The 22,207-nt window shown below is 40.3% G+C and overlaps 1 protein-coding gene and 1 long non-coding RNA gene across 4 annotated transcripts in view; one reads left to right on the forward strand and one right to left on the reverse strand.

The window, feature by feature from the left end:
- Window positions 1-22,207, forward strand: part of DKK2 (dickkopf WNT signaling pathway inhibitor 2) — a 125,441-nt gene that overhangs the window by 36,265 nt on the left and 66,969 nt on the right. The window lies entirely within an intron of this gene.
- On the reverse strand, window positions 6,165-8,291 carry LOC133250065 (uncharacterized). 2 transcript variants are annotated; one of them, XR_009737217.1, is made up of 2 exons: window positions 7,966-8,291; window positions 6,165-6,443 (listed from the first exon to the last, which is right to left on the reverse strand). It is a non-coding gene; the product is annotated as an uncharacterized LOC133250065 (long non-coding RNA). The 2 variants fall into 2 exon arrangements; XR_009737216.1 differs by having other exon boundaries at window positions 6,165-6,511.

The following is a 22,207-nucleotide window of genomic DNA, read 5'->3' on the forward strand; positions in this document are numbered from 1 at the left end:
CCCAGGGCTGCTGTAATGAAGTGAGTGGCTTAAAACAATAGAAATTTAAATATTTAAGCCAAACCGATTGGTTTGAAACAGCAGAAATTTATTCGCTCTCAGGTCAGGATGGGAGAAGCCTGAAATCAAGCTGTTGGCAGCACCATTATCCCTCTGAAGTTTCTAGGGAAGGATTCGTTCTTGCTTCTTCTGATATTATTGGCAATCCTTGGCATTCAGTAGCTTTGTATGTTGTATAGATTGATGATGCTAAAAAGTGGTGAAGCTTGGCCTCACTGGGGCTCTATATTTCTAAACAAAAGGTTGTTGTTGTTCAGTCATTAAGTCATGTCCAGCTCTTTGGGACCCCATGGACTGCAGCCCACCAGACTGTCCTTCACTATCTCCCAGAGCTTGCTCAAACTCACGTCCATTGAGTCAGTCATGCCATCCAACCATCTCATCCTCTGTCATCACCTTCTCTTGCCCTCAATCTTTGCTAACAGCAGAGTCTTTTCTAGTGCTCATCAGGTGGCCAAAGTGTTGGGGCTTCAGTGTCAGTATCAGTTCTTCCAGGTAAATTCAGGACTGATTTCCTTTTGGATTGACTGGTTTGATCTTCTTGCAGTCCAAGGGACTCTGAAGAGTCTTCTTCAGCACCACAGTCCTAAAGCATCAGTTCTTTGGCGCTTAGTTTTCTTTATGGTATAACTCTCATATCCATACCTGACTACTGGAAAAACCATAGCTTTGACCAGATGGTTCTTTGCGGCAAAGTGATGTCTCTGCTTTTTAATATGCTGTCTAGTTTTGTCATAGCTTTTCATCCAAGGAGCAAGTGACTTTTAATTTCATTGCTGCAGTCACTGGACACAGTGATTTTGGAGCCCAAGAAAATAAACCATTTTCATTTTTTCCCATCTATTTGCTATGAAGTGATGGGACTGGATTCCATAATCTTCGTTTTTTTAATGTTGAGTTTCAAGCCAGCTTTTTCACTCTCCTTTTCACCTACATCAAGAGGCTCTTTAGTTCCTCTTTGTCTTCTGCCTTTAGGGTGGTATCATCTGCATATCTGAGGTAGTTGATATTTCCCCAGGCAATTTTGATTCCAGCTTGTGACTAATCCAGCCCAATATTTTGTATGATGTACTCTGTATGTAAGTTAAATAAGCAGGGTGACAATATACATCCTTGATGTACTCCTTTCCTGATGTGAACCAGTCTGTTGTTCCATGTCCAGTTCTAACTTGCTTCTTAACCTGCATATAGGTTTCTCAGGAGGCAAGAAAGGCGGTCTGGTATTCCTTTTCTTTAAGAATTTTCCACAGCTTGTTGTGATCCACACAGTCAAAGGCTTTAGTGTAGTCAGTGAGGCAGAATTTTTTTTGGAATTCTCTTGCTTTTCCTATGATCCAGTGAGTATTGGCAATTTGATCTCTGGTTCCTCTGCCTTTTCTAAATCCAGTTTGTACATCTGGAAGCTCTTGGTTCATGTACTTTTGAAGCCTAGCTTGAAAGATTTTGGGTATTACTTTGCCAGCATGTAAAATGAGTGCAATTGTGCAGTAGTTTGAACATTCTTTGGCATTGCCCTTCTTTGGGATTGGAATGAAAACTGACCTTTTCCAGTCGTGTATCCACAGCTGAGTTTTCCAATTTGCTGGCATATTGAGTGCAGCACATTAACAGCATCATCTTTTAGGACTTTGAATAGTTCAGCTGGAATTCCACCACCTCCACTAGCTTTGTTCATAGTAATGCTTCCTAAGGCCCACTTGACTTCATACTGCAGGGTGTCTAGGTTTGTAACCACACCATCGTAGTTATCAATGTCATTAAGACCTTTTTTTGTATGGTTCTTCTATGTATTCTTGCCACGTCTTCTTAATCTCTTCTGTTTCTGTTAGATCCTTACCATTTCTGTCCTTTATTATGCCCATCTTGCATGAAACAGAGTGTAGGTTTTTTGTTTTGTTTTTTTTTTTGTTTTTAGCAGAGAAAGGAATCCTGTCCATATGATACGGAGAAAAGGTAAAAGAGATTACTCCTTCAACCAGTCATACCTGGGTCTTCCCTCTCAGGATGCTTCAAATCTAAGATCTTAGAGCCGGCTGCAGTTAGTATATTTCAGGTAGTGGTGAAACAGAAAAAAACAACTTACCCAACTCTCACAGATTTTCAAGGTGGTGAGATCTAAACTTCCTAGCTGTATTGTCCATGGACAAGAAACTGAACTCAAATGCCAGTGTCCTCATCTGCAAAGTGGAGATAATATTCATTGTAAGGATTCTCTGAGACATTACGTTTGAAGATATGGCATCATGTCTTACATATAATGGGCCATCTGTTCTCTTTGTCCTTTGATAGATGTGGGTGCACTATATCTCAGAAGGGTCACAGTTTAGGAAATCTGGTACAAGCCTCCTCTATTAGCATATGAAATAGAAAAAATAGGAGGATAAAATGATTAGCATAGAGAAAGACACTGAATAGTTCAGTTCAGTTCAGTTGCTCAGTCGTGTCCGACTCTTTGCGACCCCATGAATCGCAGCACGCCAGGCCTCCCTGTCCGTCACCAACTCCCAGAGTTCACTCAGACTCACGTCCATCGAGTCAGTGATGCCATCCAGCCATCTCATCCTCTGTCGTCCCCTTCTCCTGCCCCCAATCCCTCCCAGCATCAGAGTCTTTTCCAATGAGTCAACTCTTCGCATGAGGTGGCCAAAGTACTGGCGTTTCAGCTTCAGCATCATTCCCTCCAAAGAAATCCCAGGGCTGATCTCCTTCAGAATGGACTGGTTGGATCTCCTTGCAGTCCAAGGGACTCCCCAGAGTCTTCTCCAACACCACAGTTCAAAAGCATCAATTCTTCGGGGCTCAGCCTTCTTCACAGTCCAACTCTCACATCCATACATGACCACAGGAAAAACCATAGCCTTGACTAGATGGACCTTTGTTGGCAAAGTAATGTCTCTGGTTTTGAATATACTATCTAGGTTGGACATAACTTTCCTTCCAAGGAGTAAGTGTCTTTTAATTTCATGGCTGCAGTCACCATCTGCAGTGATTTTGAAGCCCAGTTACCAAATAACCAATTGAGGTATGCAGTATAATGCCCATTTGCTCCTTGAATAGAAGCTTCCACTCTGAGTAAAAGCCTCTGGTACTAAAAGTAGTTTAGTATTAAGTGTTGCAAAATCGATGGTGCAAGTTTTGCTTAGATTAAAAAATCCATAGTCATTTTGTCTAAATCTTATAAACAACATTGTTTATTCTAATTGAAATGAGTGTTATATGTTTGATGAATTAAACAAACACTGGAATTTAATCTCTAGCTATTAACATCACTTCAAAACTATTAGACTGGTTTTTCACACTGTTAACACTAAAAAATAAAAATCCATAGTAAAAGCAAATTTGCCGTTAATCAAGGATCATTCTTCTTAAAAGTAAGAATTTATTAGATATCTAGCAAATTTTAAGTCCAACAAGTAAGTTTTAGTGGATTTTTATCTTGATGATTTTTAAAACTATGCGTTGTTTTTAAAATATTTTGGCCCGTTGACGTTTATATTTTCATTTTATCACCCTTTACACACTTTCCTCTTATGCAAATATATCTACTCTTATCACCTCTTTATGTATTTCTTTTCATATTACATGTTTCGTTATCACATTTATTCATTTTCATAGTGATAAGGTTTCAAAACATTCCCCTTCCTTTCATAGGCACAGTTCTTTCTCCTAGAAATATCTGAGGAGTTGATTTCTTACATTTTAAAATACTCCAGTTTACACTTAAAATTGACATTATGCATATGTCTATAAAATAGTAAAGTAAAAAGAGAAATACAAAAATTTGACTTAGATTTTTTAACAAGTTGTTTTTCAAGTAGCCATATCCTTTCTAACTAAAGAAATAAATAGAAAAAGAAGCCCCCTTAAAAAAAGATATATACATATATATGTATGTACACACACACACACACACACAGATTTTCTTTATAAAGTAGGGTCGCTTCTAATGTATTCTTAAAACCCTAAAATATGCAGTGACCCAGGCTTTGTGCTAGGTGATTTACATACTTTAGTTGTGATTAGTGTAGTAACTCTGGAAGGTAGGTTTAGGATTATCACCAGGAAAATAAAATAATTTTGCCTAAGGCCACAAAAGTAAGAGGTCAGGATATTAACCCAGGTCTTTCTATGTCCAAAGTCTGTATACTCTCCCTGAAGCCAACTCCTACATGTTTTTTCCCCTAAAGAAACTTAAAGTAGATGACTCTTGTTGTTCAGTCATCCAGTCGTGTCTGACTCTTTGTGACCCCATGGACTGCAGCACGCCAGGCCTCCCTGTCCCTCACCATCTCCCAGAGTTTGCCTAAGTTCATGTCCATTGCATTGATGATGCCATCCAGCCATCTCATCCTCTGATGCCCTCTTCTCCTTCTGCCCTCAATCTTTCTCAGCATCAGGGACTTTTCCAATGAGCTGGTTGTTTGCACCAGATGACCAAAATACTGGATCTCCAGCTTCAACATCAGTCCTTCCAATGAGTATTTAGGATTGATTTCCCTTAAGATTTACTGGTTTGATCTCCTTGCTGCCCAAGGGACTTTTCAAGGGTCTTCTCCAGCACCACAGTTCAAAGGCATTGACTCTTTGGTGCTCTGCCTTCTTTATGGTCCAGCTCTCCATAACTATAAGTGACCACCAGGAAGACCATAGCCATGACTACACAGACCTTTGTTGGCAGAATAATGTCTCTGCTTTTAATACACTGTCTAGGTTTGTCAATGCTTTCCTGCCAAGAAGCAATCATCTGATTTCTTGGCTGCAGTCACCATCCGCTGGGATCTTAGAGCCCAAGCAAAGGAAATCTGTCACTACTTCCACCTTTTCCACTTCTGTTTGCCACGATGACTCTAAGGAGTTACTATACTGCTGCTGCTGCTAAGTCGCTTCAGTCGTGTCCGACTCCGTGTGACCCCAGAGACGGCAGCCCATCAGGCTCCCCCGTCCCTGGGATTCTCCAGGCAAGAACGCTGGAGTGGGTTGCCATTGCCTTCTCCAATGCATGAAAGTGAAAAGTGAAAGGGAAGTCGTTCAGTTGTGTCCGACTCTTAGCGACCCCATGGACTGCAGCCCACCAGGCTCCTCCGTCCATGGGATTTTCCAGGCAAGAGTACTGGAGTGGGGTGCCACTGCCTTCTCCGTTACTATACTACATCATGGTTAAGTCAGAGACACTCAGTTTTAATGTTTCAATTGCTGCTCTGCTTTTCACATATTATTCAGGGAGCTGTTTGTATCAGCTGCAGAATCATACACTTATAATCAGTTTATGTGATTACTTGTGATTTAGTGTCTCAAATGTAGGCTTTCTAATATGGTCATCAATTTAAAGTACTATTTCATGCTTTCTGTAATTAACACAAATAAATAAGATTGCTGTCTCAAAATAAGACTTAGGACTATTTTTCTGATTAGCTATAGCTATTTGTATATGGCTCATTTTAAGGAAATTTGACAATAAATTATTTGGACATACATTTATGAAAATATTATTATTTTGTAGAACTATTCCCTTTATATGAGAATACATTGAAGATTTAAAAAAAATTATATCAGTATTCTCTTTTGACTAGAGCTACTGTGTTAAATGAGATGTATTGTAAATCCTTGGTGGCATTCATTTCAGAGAGTGCTTCTGTAGGGAAGACTGACTGATTGCCCTTACTGGAGTAAAGGAACAGATGTAAATATCTTTGTGGGCATGCTAACTTGCTTCAGTTGTGTCTGACTCTTTGCAACCCTATAGAATGTGTCCCACCAGGCTCCTCTGTCCATAGGATCCTCTAGGCAAGAATACTGGAGTGCGTTGCCATGCCCTCCTTCAGGGGATCTTTCTGACCCAGGGGTCAAACCCATATCTCTTGTATCTCCTGAACTGGCAGATGGGTTCGTTACTACTAGTGCCACCCGGGAGGCCCAAATATACCTTTAAGCTCCTGCAACACCAAAGAGGTTACAGTAATTTGAATCCAGAAAAATCTGGATACACTTATTTTACTCTTCTTCCAGAAGAAATTTAAACAGAATGACTTGTTTGTGGCCAGAGGGAGGCCTACAATACTGTGAGACTGAAACAGAATGGACAGAAAAACTCAGTGCATTGAAAATAGAATAGAAAATATGATTCATTTATTTTGTGGAAAAACAGGATGTCTTGAAAGCTGAGAAGGAAAAAAAAAAGTCCTTTGCTTGAATATTTCAAGTTCTCTTTGCCAGTTGTTTCACATTCTCCTGCCTCACCTGCTTAAATGTTCAGAAAATGGTGTTTCATATGCCGAACAATCTGATCATCCCTGCTCTTAAACAGTCCTGACAGCTTTAAGACTGTAATTCTGGAAACAGGAGCCTGATATGATGCATCTGCATGTGCTCTCCATTATTTCCTCCTGAAGAAAACAATAGTTGGGTAAGATTATACTCTAATGGACTCCATTTTCAGATGTAATTTGGTAGACTATAAAAGAGAGAAAAAAGGAAATATTTAAAATGAAAAGGGCAAGTATAATGCTCATTAAAAATTGAGTAGCTGATTATGCATACATGCATAATTGCAGACCTGAATATTTGTTTCAATACACCTGAGTCTTGGAAATTGAAAAGAAATATCAGTATTTAAGTTACCATGTTTATCATGGATGTTTTGGTTTGTGGACTTACTATTAATACATTCCAGTCTTCCAATATCTTTTTTTAGATGAAATTACATGGAGTATTTTTCATTGGCATGATAAAGGAAAAATGAAGCACTAAGAGAATTAAAAATAAATCTCTTGAGTGCCTGGATAGCTGATTGGCCCCAGATAAACTTGTTGATACTCTTAGTAATTTCCTGTATTTCAGGAGGAATTGAATCTATTTGCATATTTACAGTATAAGCATAAGTATAATCTAAATATTCTGACCAAAACATGTGGCACTTGGCTGATAAAAAATCTGAAAATCATTTCATAGGATGAACAAATAAAATAATTGAAACTTTTAACCTGGAAAGAATATCTAGCGGTATTCTAAGTGCTGGTATGGAGTAATTATCAATTCACTCAATTATTTATATAACAGACATCAAAAGTCCACTGCATGTTAGGACCTGTGCTAAATACAGAAAGAGTTGCTGCACTATATAGCTAGTATGGTGGAAACAGTTTTTCTTTGTAACTGGAAAAAAGAACTGGAACTAATAGGCATTATAGGCATTATAGAGATTACACTTGAATTTTGATTAAGGTAAAATTTTCTAAAAGCCAGAGATTTTATGAAACTAAGTGGGCTGTTTGGTGTTATAGAACCCTCTAGGAATGTTCTAGAGATAACTGTGTGCCAATTTGTAGGGAATATTTAATGTATACCATTATATATATTAATATAGGACTTCCCTGGTGACTCAGAGGGTAAAGAATCTGCCTGCAATGTGGGAGACCCAGGTTCAATCCTTGGGTCAGGAAGATCCCCTGGAGAAGGGAATGGCAACCCACTCCAGTATTCTTGCCTGGAGAATCCCATGGACAGAGGAGCCTGGTGGGCTGCAGTCCATGGGGTCACAAAGAGTCAGACAGGACTGAGTGACTTTCACTGTCACATACATTAACATGGTGAAACTTCCTATGCTTCCTCTCAACTCAATGATTTCTTTTCAAAATCACATGTAATTTATTATTAGCCAGAGTTAACTCAGAGTTAACCTTGGCCTACAGAAAAAGGCTAAACTGGTGTCAGGCACTTTTCAGAGAAGCAGGGAAGCCTACTAGCTGTGTTCCTGTCACAACTGCCGAAGAAAGCAGAGGCCTAATCTTGAGCAGCTGTTTTTCGTCACCTCACTGGTTTTTAGACTAGTGAAACAGGCCACTAGAGGAACCATGAAAACCCGTCTTCATCCCGTGGCCCAGCCATTTTGTGTGTGAGGTTAATCACCAGATCCTGTCCTTCTTTTGATGTCTTGGAGGGTGATGGTGGTTGTAGCCTCCGAGATCTGTCAGCTTCAACATCCATGTGACTTCATAGTTTACCAGAGAACTTTGGGCTCAGAAGAACTCCATTCAAAACACTTTCTTGACATCATATTAAATTTACAATCATATAGTTTTAAAATGTGAAGGGTTCAGTTACCTTTCCTAGAAACAGAATGGGATCCTGATCAGAGCACCTGAAATAAGACATCTCTAAGTCTATACTTTTTTTCCTTAATAGTTGCATATTCTACGTTGTCCATAAATTGATTCACACTTTTTTTTAATCTAGAAATTACTGCAGTTGGGGCCAGTTTTGTATCTGAGCACTTATCAACTAAGAGACTCTGTGACTCTGAAGGTCTAAAATGACAACTATAGTTTGTATGCATTCTGTTTGAATTTTCATTACAGTTGAAAGTTTTCCAAAGTAGGCTTTTTTGGTTTTTATTCTCCAGCACTTTTCTACACTTTAAGGATTTCTCAATATCACAGAATTGAGTTTGGGACAGATGGCTACGTAAAAATATGGAAGTAAAATGTCTTTTGGATTTCTCTTGGTGAATGGGTACCTAAAAGTACATAAATTCCTGTTTCTTAGTGACCTTATTTTTCACTTTCCCTCTTACATTATGTAGCATCCTGAAAATTCATATTGGTGAACTTATTTTTTAAAGATTTCTTCGATGAAAAATGAATCAATGAAATACGAATGAGGAAATAAGTCCCCACTGTGGTGTTGGAGAAGACTCTTGAGAGTCCCTTGGACTGCAAGGAGATCCAACCAGTCCATTCTAAAGGAGATCAGTCCTGGGTGTTCTTTGGAAGGAATGATGCTAAAGCTGAAACTCCAGTACTTTGGCCACCTCATGTGAAGAGTTGACTCACTGGGAAAGACTCTGATGCTGGGAGGGATTTGGGGCAGGAGGAAAAGGGGATGACAGAGGATAAGATGGCTGGATGGCATCACTAACTCGATGGACGTGAGTCTGAGTGAACTCTGGGAGTTGGTGATGGACAGGGAGGCTTGGCGTGCTTCGATTCATGGGGTTGCAAAGAGTCGGACACGACTGAGCGACTGAACTGAACTGAAGCTGTTTGAGCAGTTAACACTATGTGTCCACGTGTTGGTCAAACAAGAGCCATTATTGTACTTTCTCTTATCGGGTGTGCAAGGCAGTGCTCAGAGGAGCATTGGGACTTCAGAGGAGAGTGGCTGGGCCCAGATGGGGCAAGTGGTAGCCATGAAAGGGTTAGTTTGCTAAGTTCCTTAGCAAAGTTTCTTCGTCTTCTCTGGTGACTTTCCTGTTATTTACACAAAAAAAGCCATGGTGCTGAATTATAAGATAAAAAGAATTGGTCTCTAACCTTCAGATTATTTTTCTTTTGCAGTGTCTGGTTCACTTAGTATAACCTGCTTTTTGAGTTATTTAATTCAGAATTGTTATCAACTCTAATTGAGAACTGGTTATGAGGAGTCATCTGTGGGAGGGTGTGTGTGTGTGTATGTGTATGTGTGTGTGTGATTGTTTTGGAAGAGGGATGCTGCTGCTGCTGCTGCTAAGTCACTTCAGTCGTGTCCGACTCTGTGCGACCCCAGAGACGGCAGCCCACCAGGCTCCCCCGTCCCTGGGATTCTCCAGGCAAGAACACTGGAGTGGGTTGCCATTTCCTTCTCCAATGCATGAAAGTGAAAAGTGAAAGTGAAGTCACTCAGTCGTGTCCGACTCTAGCGACCCCATGGACTGCAGCCCACCAGGCTCCTCTGTCCGTGGGATTTTCCAGGCAAGAGTACTGGAGTGGGGTGCCATTGCCTTCTCCATGGAAGAGGGATAGATGCTCCTAAATCATGGACTAAAATCTGAAAATTTATCCTAAGTGAATGTAAGCAAATCTTCAGATCTGTTGTGGCCATACTGATCTTCAGAAATAGTCTGTGGTGTATGGGCATTGCATTGCAGATTCTGAAACCTTGGCTTCTGTCCTCAAGAGGTCTTAGGCTGGTAAAAATCCAGAGATAAAGATAGTTAAATGGCCCCACTTGGTGAGAGGAGAGGATGGTATGTGAAGTTAATAGTGGAGAGGCTGCTAAATACAGTGTCTGCTGGCTGTTTTCACAAACCACAAAATACTCTTTAAGTTCTTCAAACCAAATTACTTCAACCACTAGATAAGGTTTCAGTGCATGATATTATTATTCTGCAGGCTTTTTTCCCCCTTCCAAGTTAATGTCTTTGTTTTGATTTTGGCTGGGGAAGTTCCTTTGTTGGTCAGCCGCAACATTTCCATTAACTCACATAAAATCCCTATCTCACAATGCTTGCCAGTTTTTTCCCTGCCCAAACAGGATAGATAACATTAGCAGTGTTGCATGAAATATCTAAAATTAAAAGTATGTTTCCCACAGCTTCTGACCACTGGCTTGTGAATAGCTTTGATACTATTCACAACCTTCCTAATCAAAGCAATAAACTTGGAAATACTTTTTATTTTGCCTAGGAACTAAGTCTTTATGATATTAGAAATTGTTTATAGGTTTTTAAACATAAAGGGGTAGCAGAGTTCCTTCAGAGATTATTTTTGATCTTGTGAAAAAACCAGTTTGCCTGTTTTAGTTGCCCAGGACAGTGGTCACTGAGCCTGTATGGCATCCCCCTTCAATTCTTAATGGCAGGGAGTTACCCAATAGGCTTCTGGAGTCTAATCCAGCAATCCAATCAGTCAGCAATTCAAGAGGCCAATATATTTACTAAATACCTAACAGATGTGAAGCAAATAGGACTCCCCTGATAGCTCAGCTGGTAAAGAATCCAACTGCAATGCAGGAGACCCTGATTCGATTCCTGGGTTGGGAAGATCCCCTGGAGAAAGGAAAGGCTACCCACTGCAGTATTCTGGCCTGGAGAATCCCATGGGGTCACAAAGAGTCGGACTCGACTGAGCAACTTTCACTTTCACTTGTGAAGCAAATTGGTCCCCGTAGATACTTTGGCAATGATTACATGGGCAACTGAACTACTATCTCACAGTTTAAATAAACTAGAGAAGTTATTCTGTTAGTGAGATAATTAGGAACCTCCACTTCCTGAGCATTTCACCATGTTTCACTCCGCTATTCTTGCCTGGGAAATGCCATGGACAGAGGAGCCTGACGCGAACAGTGCATGGAGTCGCAAAGTGTTGGGCAGACTTAGTGACTACACAACAAATAAAACCATGTACCATATTTTACCATTCAGTCATGGGCTAAGTACTTCATAGGCACAATCTTTTAAATTACTAACAACAACCCAGAGAGATAAAAAGATTTTAAATAATTTTACAGATTTTTGGCCACCTTTAATCAATTTGTCCAAGGGTATATGGTCATTGGTGGAAGAGTCAAGATTTAAACCAGACTCTGGGCTTCCCTGGTGGCTCAAATGGTAAAGAATCTACCTGCAATGCAGGAGACCCAGGTTCGATCCCTGGGTCGGGAAGATCCCCTGAAGTAGGCAATGGCCACCCCATCCAGTATTCTTTCCTGGAAAGTCCTATGGACAGAGGAGCCTGGCAGGCTACAGTCTATGGGGTCACAGAGTTGGACATGACTGAGTAACTAACGCAACACTGAAGGCTATACTCCGGACCATTATTCCATGCAATTTAATTGAACCCTGGTCACCCAGGCTTTGGGAAGAATGGAAAAGAATAAACTTCTTTGCACTTGAACCATTTTTTGATTCAAAGGAACCCAAAGAGAGATGCATACTTGTTCTATGCAGTATCTGTATGAGATCTTCATAACTCCTAAAAAGAACTCCATTCAATCCACATGCAACTCTTTCTATCTCAAGAGCACAGGAACACCAGTGAAGTCTCATTTAAACTGTGTCATGTGATAACAATGGCAATAATAAGCCCAAAGAGCACTTCTCTCAGGCACTGTTTTAAGTGCTTTCCACGCAGTAACTCGTTTCCATCCTCACAACAACCCCATGAGGGAAATTCTCATTTTCTGGGGCCAGAGATTAGGTGGGGGTCGGGAGGTGATTTTTTTCTACTCAAACATACATGTAAATGCTTCCTACTATATCTCTTTTTAATGATTCACAGTTCACATGAGCCTAGGAAAGGCTCTGAGAATCTCTGCAGTAAAGAAGCTTATCTTTCTTCTAGCCAGGGTATTCAAAATTTATTTTATTATTCACTCCTATTGCCACTAACACCTATTAATATGCTACAGAGTACAGATCAAGGATTGCTGTTCCTGATTTCAGTAACAGCCTGAATTCAGAACCAAACCCATGGACAAATCTTAATGGCTAGGAGGTGAGGAGTGGAGCAGCAGGGGGAGAGGGGTATTACTCCAGCAATTCTACAGACCACACCAGAGACACTGGGCTCTGGTGAGCAAAGCTACATTCCATGTGCCAATCAGAGTGTTGTTTGCCAGTGCAGAACTACATAGAGGGAAATTCTGGCACTTAACTGCAGGTCAGCACTTAACCCAAACTTTTTAGCATCTCTGCTTATTTGCTAATGCAAATCTCTCATCTAATAATCCAGTGATTCATGGCTTAAGGCAGATGATGAGCACCATGAATGTAACTGATGATAATACGATAAATCTGTTCAAGCAGAGATACTCTTGGTACATTTACATGTGACAATGGTTGGTATTTCACAACCTGCTGCTTAACTCAGGCCTCTGAGGGAAGGCTTTAGCAAGTGACCCAGATTCAAAATCTGGTCACGTTTCTGGCTCCATGGGATCACTTAAGAGTTGAGCATTAGGATGGAGACAGAACGGAGCAGTGCAAGGTGGGCCATGGAAACAACTGGAGGCAGACGATCCAAGTGGCAAATGAGTGAGGGAACGGACTCTTGCTGGAGCTCAGGGTTTGAAGCTGAGGATGTAGAATGAATGATTTACCAGGCTTCAAAAGTTTGAGCCCCAATGAGGAACCTCACTGATGGGTGGGATTTGGAAAAATTCAGAAGAAAAGTAGTATTCTGATATGCACATGTGTGTACATGAATCTGCGTATGTGTGTATTGGAGGCCAGAAGAAAATGAGTTAGTATGGGAAAAAGTACGGTTGTAAATTGAGCCTGTATTCTGCAGATTACAATAACCTGATCTGGCTGCATGGAAATGCTCATAGGAAATTTGAAATGTAGGCTAAATTCAAGTGATGGAGTTCTTTGAAGGCCAGGCCAAGGATTGGCCTTGTCTTGGTAGAGAATAGAGAGCCCTGAAGTTCTTGAACAGTGGGATGATGGAAGAAGTGGTGTCTTAAGAAGACAAACCCAGCAGTGCCAGGTGGGATAACAAAAATACTACATGTTTTAATTGCTGACTCACTTATTCTTAAAAACATCATCTTAGAAAAGGACATTAGGACTGTATGAATCTCAATATTGAATTTTATGAAATTCTGGAAACAAAAAAGGAAACAAATTGGATTATAGGAAATTAATCTTTTAAGTAATAGTTTTAGTTTACACAAGATTAGTACTCTTAATGGATTAGTACTGTTACAGATAATAACAGTATTATCTATAACAAATGAAGCCAGGTTTTTTAATAAAATAATACACCAGTTCTGAGGAGTATTTCATATTTTACTAGAATAAAAGCATAGTATACTTTTTTGGTCCGTCTGTACTTGGCCATCTAGATTGGCTATGTACCTTAACCAAAGGTATGTGGAGGACACTTTCTCCACATAGCAACACTGTTCAGGTTTCTGCCACCACCACTTCCTCTTCAGGCTTAAAAGAGATAATGATTTCCTTTATTTCTCGAAACCTGTACCATTCGATATGGTAGCCACCAGCTACAGGGCACTATTGACCACTTGATGGTATGATTAACGTAATAGTGTAACTGATGACTGGAGAAGGCAATGGCACCCCACTCCAGTACTTCTGCCTGGAAAATCCCATTGACACAGGAGCCTGGTAGGCTGCAGTCCATGGGGTCGCTGAGGGTCGGACACGACTGAGCGACTTCACTTTCACTTTTCACTTTCCTGCATTGGAGAAGGAAATGGCAACCCACTCCAGTGTTCTTGCCTGGAGAATCCCAGGGACGGGGAGCCTGGTGGGCTATCGTCTATGGGGTCGCACAGAGTTGGACACGACTGAAGTGACTTAGCAGCAGCAGTAACTGATGACTTGAATTTTTAATTTTATTTAGTTAAAATTAATTAAATTTAAACTTAAAAGCCAGAAATAATATAAAACTAAACACAGCTTTATTATTTCGGTAGGACTATATTTTACATGAGAATTTATTATTTAAACTGAGATGGACTATAAATGTAAAATACACATCAGATTTCAATGATTTAATATGAAAAAAGAAAAATATCTTACTGAACATTTAAAATATTTATTACATTAAAATAACTGGGATAGGTTGGGTTAAACTAAGTATATTATTAAGATTAATTTTACCTGTTTCTTTACACTTTTTTAATGTTGTTACTAGAAAATTCTGAATTACTATGTGGCTGCCACTAATGACCATTCCTGCTGTAAATCTTGCCCACATCATTGTAAATAGCCCCTTTATACTCTTCAAATATACACAGTTTAAATATGCCACCACTTTCTGACCCTGATCCCACTGCAACCAAAAAAAAAACCAAACAAAACTGTGATCAATTAACTTTATTTCTTGTGAACCATAATCACCACTCTGTTTTTAAAGAGAAGAAAAATATAGGCTTCTTTGGAGGAAGATACATACACACACACACACACACACACACACATATATATATATTCCGCCCCCCCGCAGTGGGCTTTATATGAGTAGCTAGGCAATATGTGGCTTTTAAAGATGTTTCCTAAACAATGTTTACATTGTGGACGAGTAAAATAATCTTCAAAAACGTTTTCTGAATGAAAGTACTAGTATTAAGTAGCTATCATATGCCAGAAATTTTTTTGACAGATTATCCAGTCTATCCAACTCCTAGACCACTTTCTATGTCTTCTGCAGCCTCATGGGTAGCCACTTTCAAACAAACCTCAAGTCGTCTCCCAGCAGTCCTTTGAGGTGGGAATGTTTTGAGTTGCCTTCATTGTACAGACCAGGAAAGTGAGGCATGGAGAGGTTACTTGTTTAAGGTCACACAGCAGGCAAGCATAGAGGCCAAATTAAGTCCAGATTTGCTTGACTTTATAGCCCAGGATCATTCTAGCACACCAAACAATAAAATATTCCTTACTCTAAGACATTTTAAACAAAATTTAAGGGGGAAATTTGTTGACTTTACCAGGTATTGATTTTAAAACTTTCCTCGCAATGTAGGTGGTCTTTAGTGCTGTATTTCTCTTCTACCCAATCTCTCAGACCACATTCCACTTCTTCAGCAGCCCCAAGGGTAACCACTTTCAAACAGACCCAGAAAAGACCATAGCTCACAAAACTTCCATGCAAAGGAGCTTCTAGGGAGGGCTTGTCAGGTCACTAGCCAGAAGGGAGAGACAGAAGTTTGATAGAATAAATCAGGCCAGTCTGGGCAGGCTGCATTCTGTTGGGTCCAGCCCCGATCCCGGCCGCGGCCTCACCCTATCCTTAATCAGAGTGCCGTGTGCACCCTTAGGTAGTCTTGCTTCCATTCAGTGACACTGGGGAAGGAGGTAAACAGGCTCAGAGACGTAAACTGTATCCAGATCACAAAAGGGACAAAGGTCCTTGAGCCTGGGGTTGAAGACATCATAGTGCTGCCTCCCATTCTTATTTTCAATCTATGTATAGTCTGATCCTCCTGCATTTGATTCTGCCTTACAATGTAATTTCTTCATGGGGGTTTTAAAGTGATGTTTACACATGTTAGCACATGTTGCTTTGGACTTCACTATATCATCCCTAGCTAAATGGGTGTGAAATAAAAATGTGTTTTTAAATGCAGGTAGTTGAACCCATGTTAATTCTGGAATTGTGTACAGCTGTGTCACATTAAACACTAAAAAGAATTACAGGAACCTCCAGATTCATTGCAAAATTGGTCATGGTTTTGTACTCTTTATTTAGTGTAAGGCATTCTTCAGGTACACAGTGATTAAATGTAAACAGTGATTAAATATTTAATACTTAAACATTTAATAAATACTATCTGATTAAATGTAACAAAGAAAGGGATGTTTCCTCCTCTATTCATTTTATATTTTTGGTCTGATCTAATATTACTGTGTGACCTTCTAGATACTCTCTCATTTAAACTCTTCTGAAACTGAAAACAGAGGCAATGTTACTTAGGGATTAAAAGAGAGCTTGAAGCAGGCAGACCAGGGTTTAGCTGTGTTGTCCAGATGTATGGGTGTGGCCCGGCTCCTTCACTTCTCTGCACCTCAGTTGCCTTGTCTGCAAGAAGGTAGCAGCAGAGCAGGTAGAGTTCTTCAGGTGTAAGAAACAGAAATCAACTCTTGACTACACAAAATTATTTTTAAAAAGGAATTTACTGTAAGGATATGAGAGAGCTGAAATAATCAAATGCAAGAATGAGCTGAGCCTCAGAAGAGCTCCAGGGTTCTAGAAAACAAGACCTTTTGGGCATTATTAGGGCACCTCAGCCAAAGTAAGGTTTCTTATCAGATTTCATCCTTTGGCTCTTCTACTCAAGATACAAACTCCCAGAAAGAGTCAGTGAACTGACTTCATTTCCTTGATGAAGGGAAGGCAGGAAAAGGAAGTGTGGCCCGACTGACAAACTAGTAAATGAGGGAGGCTGAGTTCCTAAATAAAACATCAGGGTGGTGTTACCCAAGAAAGAGGTATGGGCATTGGACAAGCAAAAGAAATTATGTATTTTACATGCTCCTGACCTTATAGAGTGATTATGCTATTCAAATCAGATCACTGATGTAGGTCTACATAGTAACAGTACATATAAATTATCAATAAAGATAATTTGAAAAAATTATCAGTAAGATAGAATTTATAATTTAATTTATTCTTCCCATTATGTTTTCAAAGAGCGTATTTCAAACACACACAGACAGAGCAGTCCCTCAGATTTTACTAATGGGGGTATTGTAACAATTTGCTATCTACTAGATAGAGATATATGGAAAACAAAATAAGTAGGAATTATGTCCCAAATAGTTTGCATGCAATTATTTAACTTAAGTATGCCTTTGGTTTTTCAAACATAAGCCAACAATAAATCCCACGCCATCTATTTTAGTTATGGTAAATCATAGTCATATGTGGTCATGATTATGGCTAATTGTGGGATAAAGGATTTAATTTTAGAGTATGAATGAAATATACTGTTGTTGACATTTATGCATGACATTCTGGGTATAATAGGGGAAGTGCTAACAGCTATGTGATATAAATCCCCCTACAAAGAGAATATTAAAGAACATTTTTAAATCAAGGATTCTGATTCTTAATGAAGGTACTGATGATTCTAGAAGCCTGGGCTTTCCATATTTAGAATGTACTAACTGCTTCAAATTAGAGAGGCTCTAAACTCTTCAGACATGAGTTCACTGATGGTGTGTGTGTGTGTGTTGTATGTGTGTGTATGAATGAGTCTTTTCAGCTAAGTGCAAACAGAAGTCTAGAACACTTCCCTGAACTATTAGTTTTTAGACAAATACATTCTGTGGTGGGCTTCCCTGGTGGCTCTATGGTAAAGAATCTGCCTGCCAATGAAGGAGACACAGGTTTGATCCCTGGGGCAGGAAGATCCCCTGAAGTAGGAAGTAGCAACCTACTTGAGTATTCTTGCCTGGGAAATTCCATGGACAGAGGAGCCTGGCAGGGGGTGGCAGAGTTGAACATGACTTAATGACTAGACCACCACCAATGTTCTGTGGTAAATTGCTATCCCATACTAAGATTGCCAATCTACATTGAAATTTGTAACTTTATAAAGAACATTAAGATTCGAGAGTCTGTTTACACTTGGCCTGAAACTGCTTATGAACTGAATGCCAATACCAGAAACTTAAAAGGAACCATCTCTATTTTTTTTTCAACTTCTGCATTCACTTGAAAATGTCTTCCATTAATACTAAATGATTAGATCAGAGAACAAGATGGCAGAGGAGTAGGTGGATGTGGAGTACATCTCTCTCCACTGATACATCAAGAATACACCTTCAGACACAGAAGTGCATGCAGAACACCAGCTGAGAAAGGACAGGAGTACCTGACCAGCAGAAAAGAATATATAGAACCACGCCGAACTCGGCAGGATGAAGGAACTAGGGGGAAAAACAGGAGTGTTAGTAGGAATGGACCTGCCCTCAGCAGGTGGGGGAACTGAAGTAGGGGTCCAATCCCCGCATCAGGGCAACTGTCTGAGTCAGAGGAGAAGCATTTAAGGCTGAGAGTGAAACAACTGATCTGTGGCGGCCTAAATGGAATGAGAATCAGACAGTCCTTGCCGCAGCCATACATACCCCAGATGACGCAGTGGCTGGGAGCTGAAGTTTAGGGATTGTGGAGCAATCCCTGGGCGAAGGCTGCTGCTGACTGCAGAGAGGATTGAGGAGATGTGAGGAAGGCCATTGTGGTGGGAATGCCTGTGGAGGAAAGCCAGGCAGCCATGGAAGCAAGGCAATAATGCTGAGTCACATGTGGTGGTGGGTGGAGCCATCACCATAGCCTCCCTCTCCCCATATGCCAGCATAGGCAGCTGAACAATAGAGAGGTTCGCCCATCAAACGCCTGAGGCACTGAACTACAGAGTAGGACCCCACCCAGGGTGCTCCTTTAAGTGACTGATGCGCCAAACAGCAGAGAAGGACCCCAGGCAAGGGAGCCCTCTGAGTGATGTACGGGCAGAGCTAAGGAGAAAGACTGGCCAAAGAGGCCTTCTGATCACAGGTTACAAGAGGCTAGAAAAAAGACTCTAATAGGTACTAACTCCTGTGGCAGTGGCTGCTGCTGCTAAGTCGCTTCAGTCGTGTCCGACTCTGTGCGACCCCAGAGACGGCTCCCCCGTTCCTGGGATTCTCCAGGCAAGAACACTGGAGTGGGTTGCCATTTCCTTCTCCAGTGCATGAAAGTGAAAAGTGAAAGTGAAGTTACTCAGTTGTGTCCAACTCTTTGCGACCCCATGGACTGCAGGCTACCAGGCTCCTGCGTCCATGGGATTTTCCAGGCAAGAGTACTGGAGTGGGTTGCCACTGCCTTCAGCAAAAAAAAAAAGTCTTGTGCTTATGCATGCAGGATCCCTTCGGTAGTGTCTGACTCTTTGCAGCCCTCTGGACTGTGCCTGCCAGGTTTCTCTGTCAGGGAGGGGGGTTCTCCAGGCAAGAATACGGGAGTGTATTAGCCAATACTGATTGCCATACGCTTCTAGAGCACTGTATTTCCTGCTGCCCTAGCCGCCAACTCCACTGAGTACCTGCTGCTGCCAGACCCTTGCAACCCAAGCAGCTGCATCACCTCCACACCTGGCCCTCACAGGGGCACACCCAAGCCCTCCAGGGCAGCCTCAGGAGCAAACTCCAGTGGACAAACCACATGCAGAGGTGGAAATAAAACCACAACTGAAACCCAGGGGCAGTGTGGCAAAGGAAGAAGACCCCAAACCCTCCCACCAGCTCTACAAGCTGCAGATTAAATCCACGCGATCAACTAGGCAGACTCTGTGTCTATGGAATATATGAAAGGTCCTTGAGAGCTCCCACAAAAGAAAACACACTAGTTCTGATAGTTGTGTACATTGGAGGCAAGAACACAGAGGAGTAGGACCAGATCAGAATCTGAGCTGCCCCCAAAGCAGGTCCAGAGATCAGCACAATGTTAGAGGGCATCCTAGGGGGGTGAGGGGGACTGTGACTCCCAGAGAGGGAAAGGACTCTTGGCAGCAGTGACTCCAGAACATTTATTATTCTTATGTTTGACTTGTTCTGTAGATTCTTTTGGATTTTTCTTTTTTTTCGTTTTTCTCCCCACTCTTGTAGTTGTCAGTTTTATTGGCACTATGAAATCTAATTAGGCTTTTGAGCTTTTTTTTTCTTTTTTTATCTCAGTCACATTTTTATTGTTATAAACCTCTGCCTGTGTGTTGGGCTTTTGCAGTTCTGGGGAGGGTTTTTTTTTTCTCTTTTTTAAATTTTAATTTCTAATTTTTTAAACCTATTATTATTTTTTCCAAATTTATTCCTTTGTTTGCTTTTCCTACTGTACTTTTCCCCTTGTGGTTACTCTTTAATATATATAAATCTTCTTTATCTACCTCTGTTTAACTTTGCACATCTATTCTTTCTTTCTTTCCTTTAGTCTCAACATATTCGTTAGTTTTATTTCCATTGCTTTATTCCCAAATTGGCACCTTGCATTAGTTTTATTTTCCAATTTGTGCTTTAGTTAGTTTTGTTCTGGTAGACATACTGTTTGGTTACCTTTGTTCGCTGGGTCAGTCTACTGTACTTTATTGGACTGTTTAGATTTTGCTTATGGGCGTATATGTATATATGTACATTCAGTCACACTTTTTATTGTTGTTATAAACCTCTGCCTCCATGTTGGGCCTTTGTGGTTCTGTGGAGTTTTCCTTTTTATCCTTTTTTCTTTCTTCCTTTTTTTTTTCTCTTTTTTATAATTTTAATGTTTTTAAACCTATTATATTTTTTCTACATGTATTTCTTTGTTTGCCTTTCCTACTGTTCTTTTCCCCTTGCAGTGAATCTTTGACTTAACTTTGCATATCTATTCTTTCTTTCCTTTCCTCTTGACTTATTTGTTAGTTTTATTATCATTGCTTTATTCCCCAATGGCACCTCGCTTTAGTTTTCTTTTCCAGTTTGTGCTTTAGTTAGTTTTGTTCTGGTAGATATACTCTTTGGTTTCTTTTGTTCAACAGGTCAATCTATTGTACTTTATTGTTGTTGGGCTGTTTTGATTTTGCCTATGGGTGTATACGTATATGTGTATATTCAGTCACATTTTTTATTGGTCTTATAAACCTCTGCATCTACATTGGGCTTTTGTAGTTCTGTGGAGTTTTCCTTTTATCTTTCTTCTTCCACTTATTTTTCTTTCCTCTTTTTATAATTTTAACTTTCAATTTGTTTAAACCTATTATATTTTTTTCTACATTTATTCCTTTGTTTGCCTTTCCTACTGCTCTTTTCCCCTTGCAGTTAATCTTTAATGTATATAAATCTTCTTCATCTACCTCTTCTCTGATGGCTCAAATGATAAAGCATCTGCCTGCAATGCAGGAGACCCGGGTTCGATACCTGGGTTGAGAAGATCCCCTGGAGACAGAAATGACAACCCACTCCTGTACCCTTGCCTGGAAAATGCTATGGACAGAGGAGCCTGGTAGGCTACAAACCATGGGATCACAGAGTCAGACAGGACTAAGTGACTTCAGTTTCACTTTCACTTTCATCTACCTCTATTTAACTTTGCATATCTATTCTTTCTTTCCTTTCCTCTCAACATATTTGTTACATTTGTTTTCATTGCTTTATTCCCCACTCAGCACCTTGCTTTCATTTTTTCCCCCCCCAGTTTGTGCTTTAGTTAGTTTTGTTCTTAACTGGTAAATATAATTTTTGATTTTCTTTGTTTGCTGCGTCAATCTATTGTACTTTTATTTTTGTTGGAATGTTTTGACTGTGCTCGTGGGTGTATATGTGTATATTCCATTATTTTAATTATGATTTGCCTGATTTGGTAACTGTCATTTGGCTGGGGTTCATCTTTGGTTTCTTATTTTTGGATATTTGTTTTAATCTCACTTAATGCCATAACAAACCACTTGTAGAATATTTGTTCCTGACCAGAGATCAAGCCCTGAGCCTTTGGAGTGGGAGCACTGACTCCAAGACCCTTGAGTAACCAGAGAACTAACCTTAGAGGGTATCAAATAGTGAGAACTCACACACAGGCAACTGCTGGAATACAAGACCCAGCATCACTGAACCACCAGTAGTACCCTGTGTAGGACACCCCATCTAAACAACAAACTAAACAAAAATACAAACCCAGTCATCAGCAGACAGGATTACCTCCTCACTCAGCCTTGACCAACAGAGGAAAACAAACAAACAAACAAAAACAGCACAAATCTCACCCTGTAAGAAGCTTACACAAACCACTGGACAAACCTTAGGAGGGCAGAAACCAAAAGGAAGAAAGAATTCAACCTTGAAGCCTGGGAAAAGGAGACCTCAAACATAATAAGTTAAGAAAAAATAATAAAAAGGCAGAGAAATACTACACAAATAAAGGAA

The sequence above is a fragment of the Bos javanicus genome, chromosome 6 (assembly GCF_032452875.1).
Source record: "Bos javanicus breed banteng chromosome 6, ARS-OSU_banteng_1.0, whole genome shotgun sequence".
Taxonomy (NCBI): domain Eukaryota; kingdom Metazoa; phylum Chordata; class Mammalia; order Artiodactyla; family Bovidae; genus Bos; species Bos javanicus.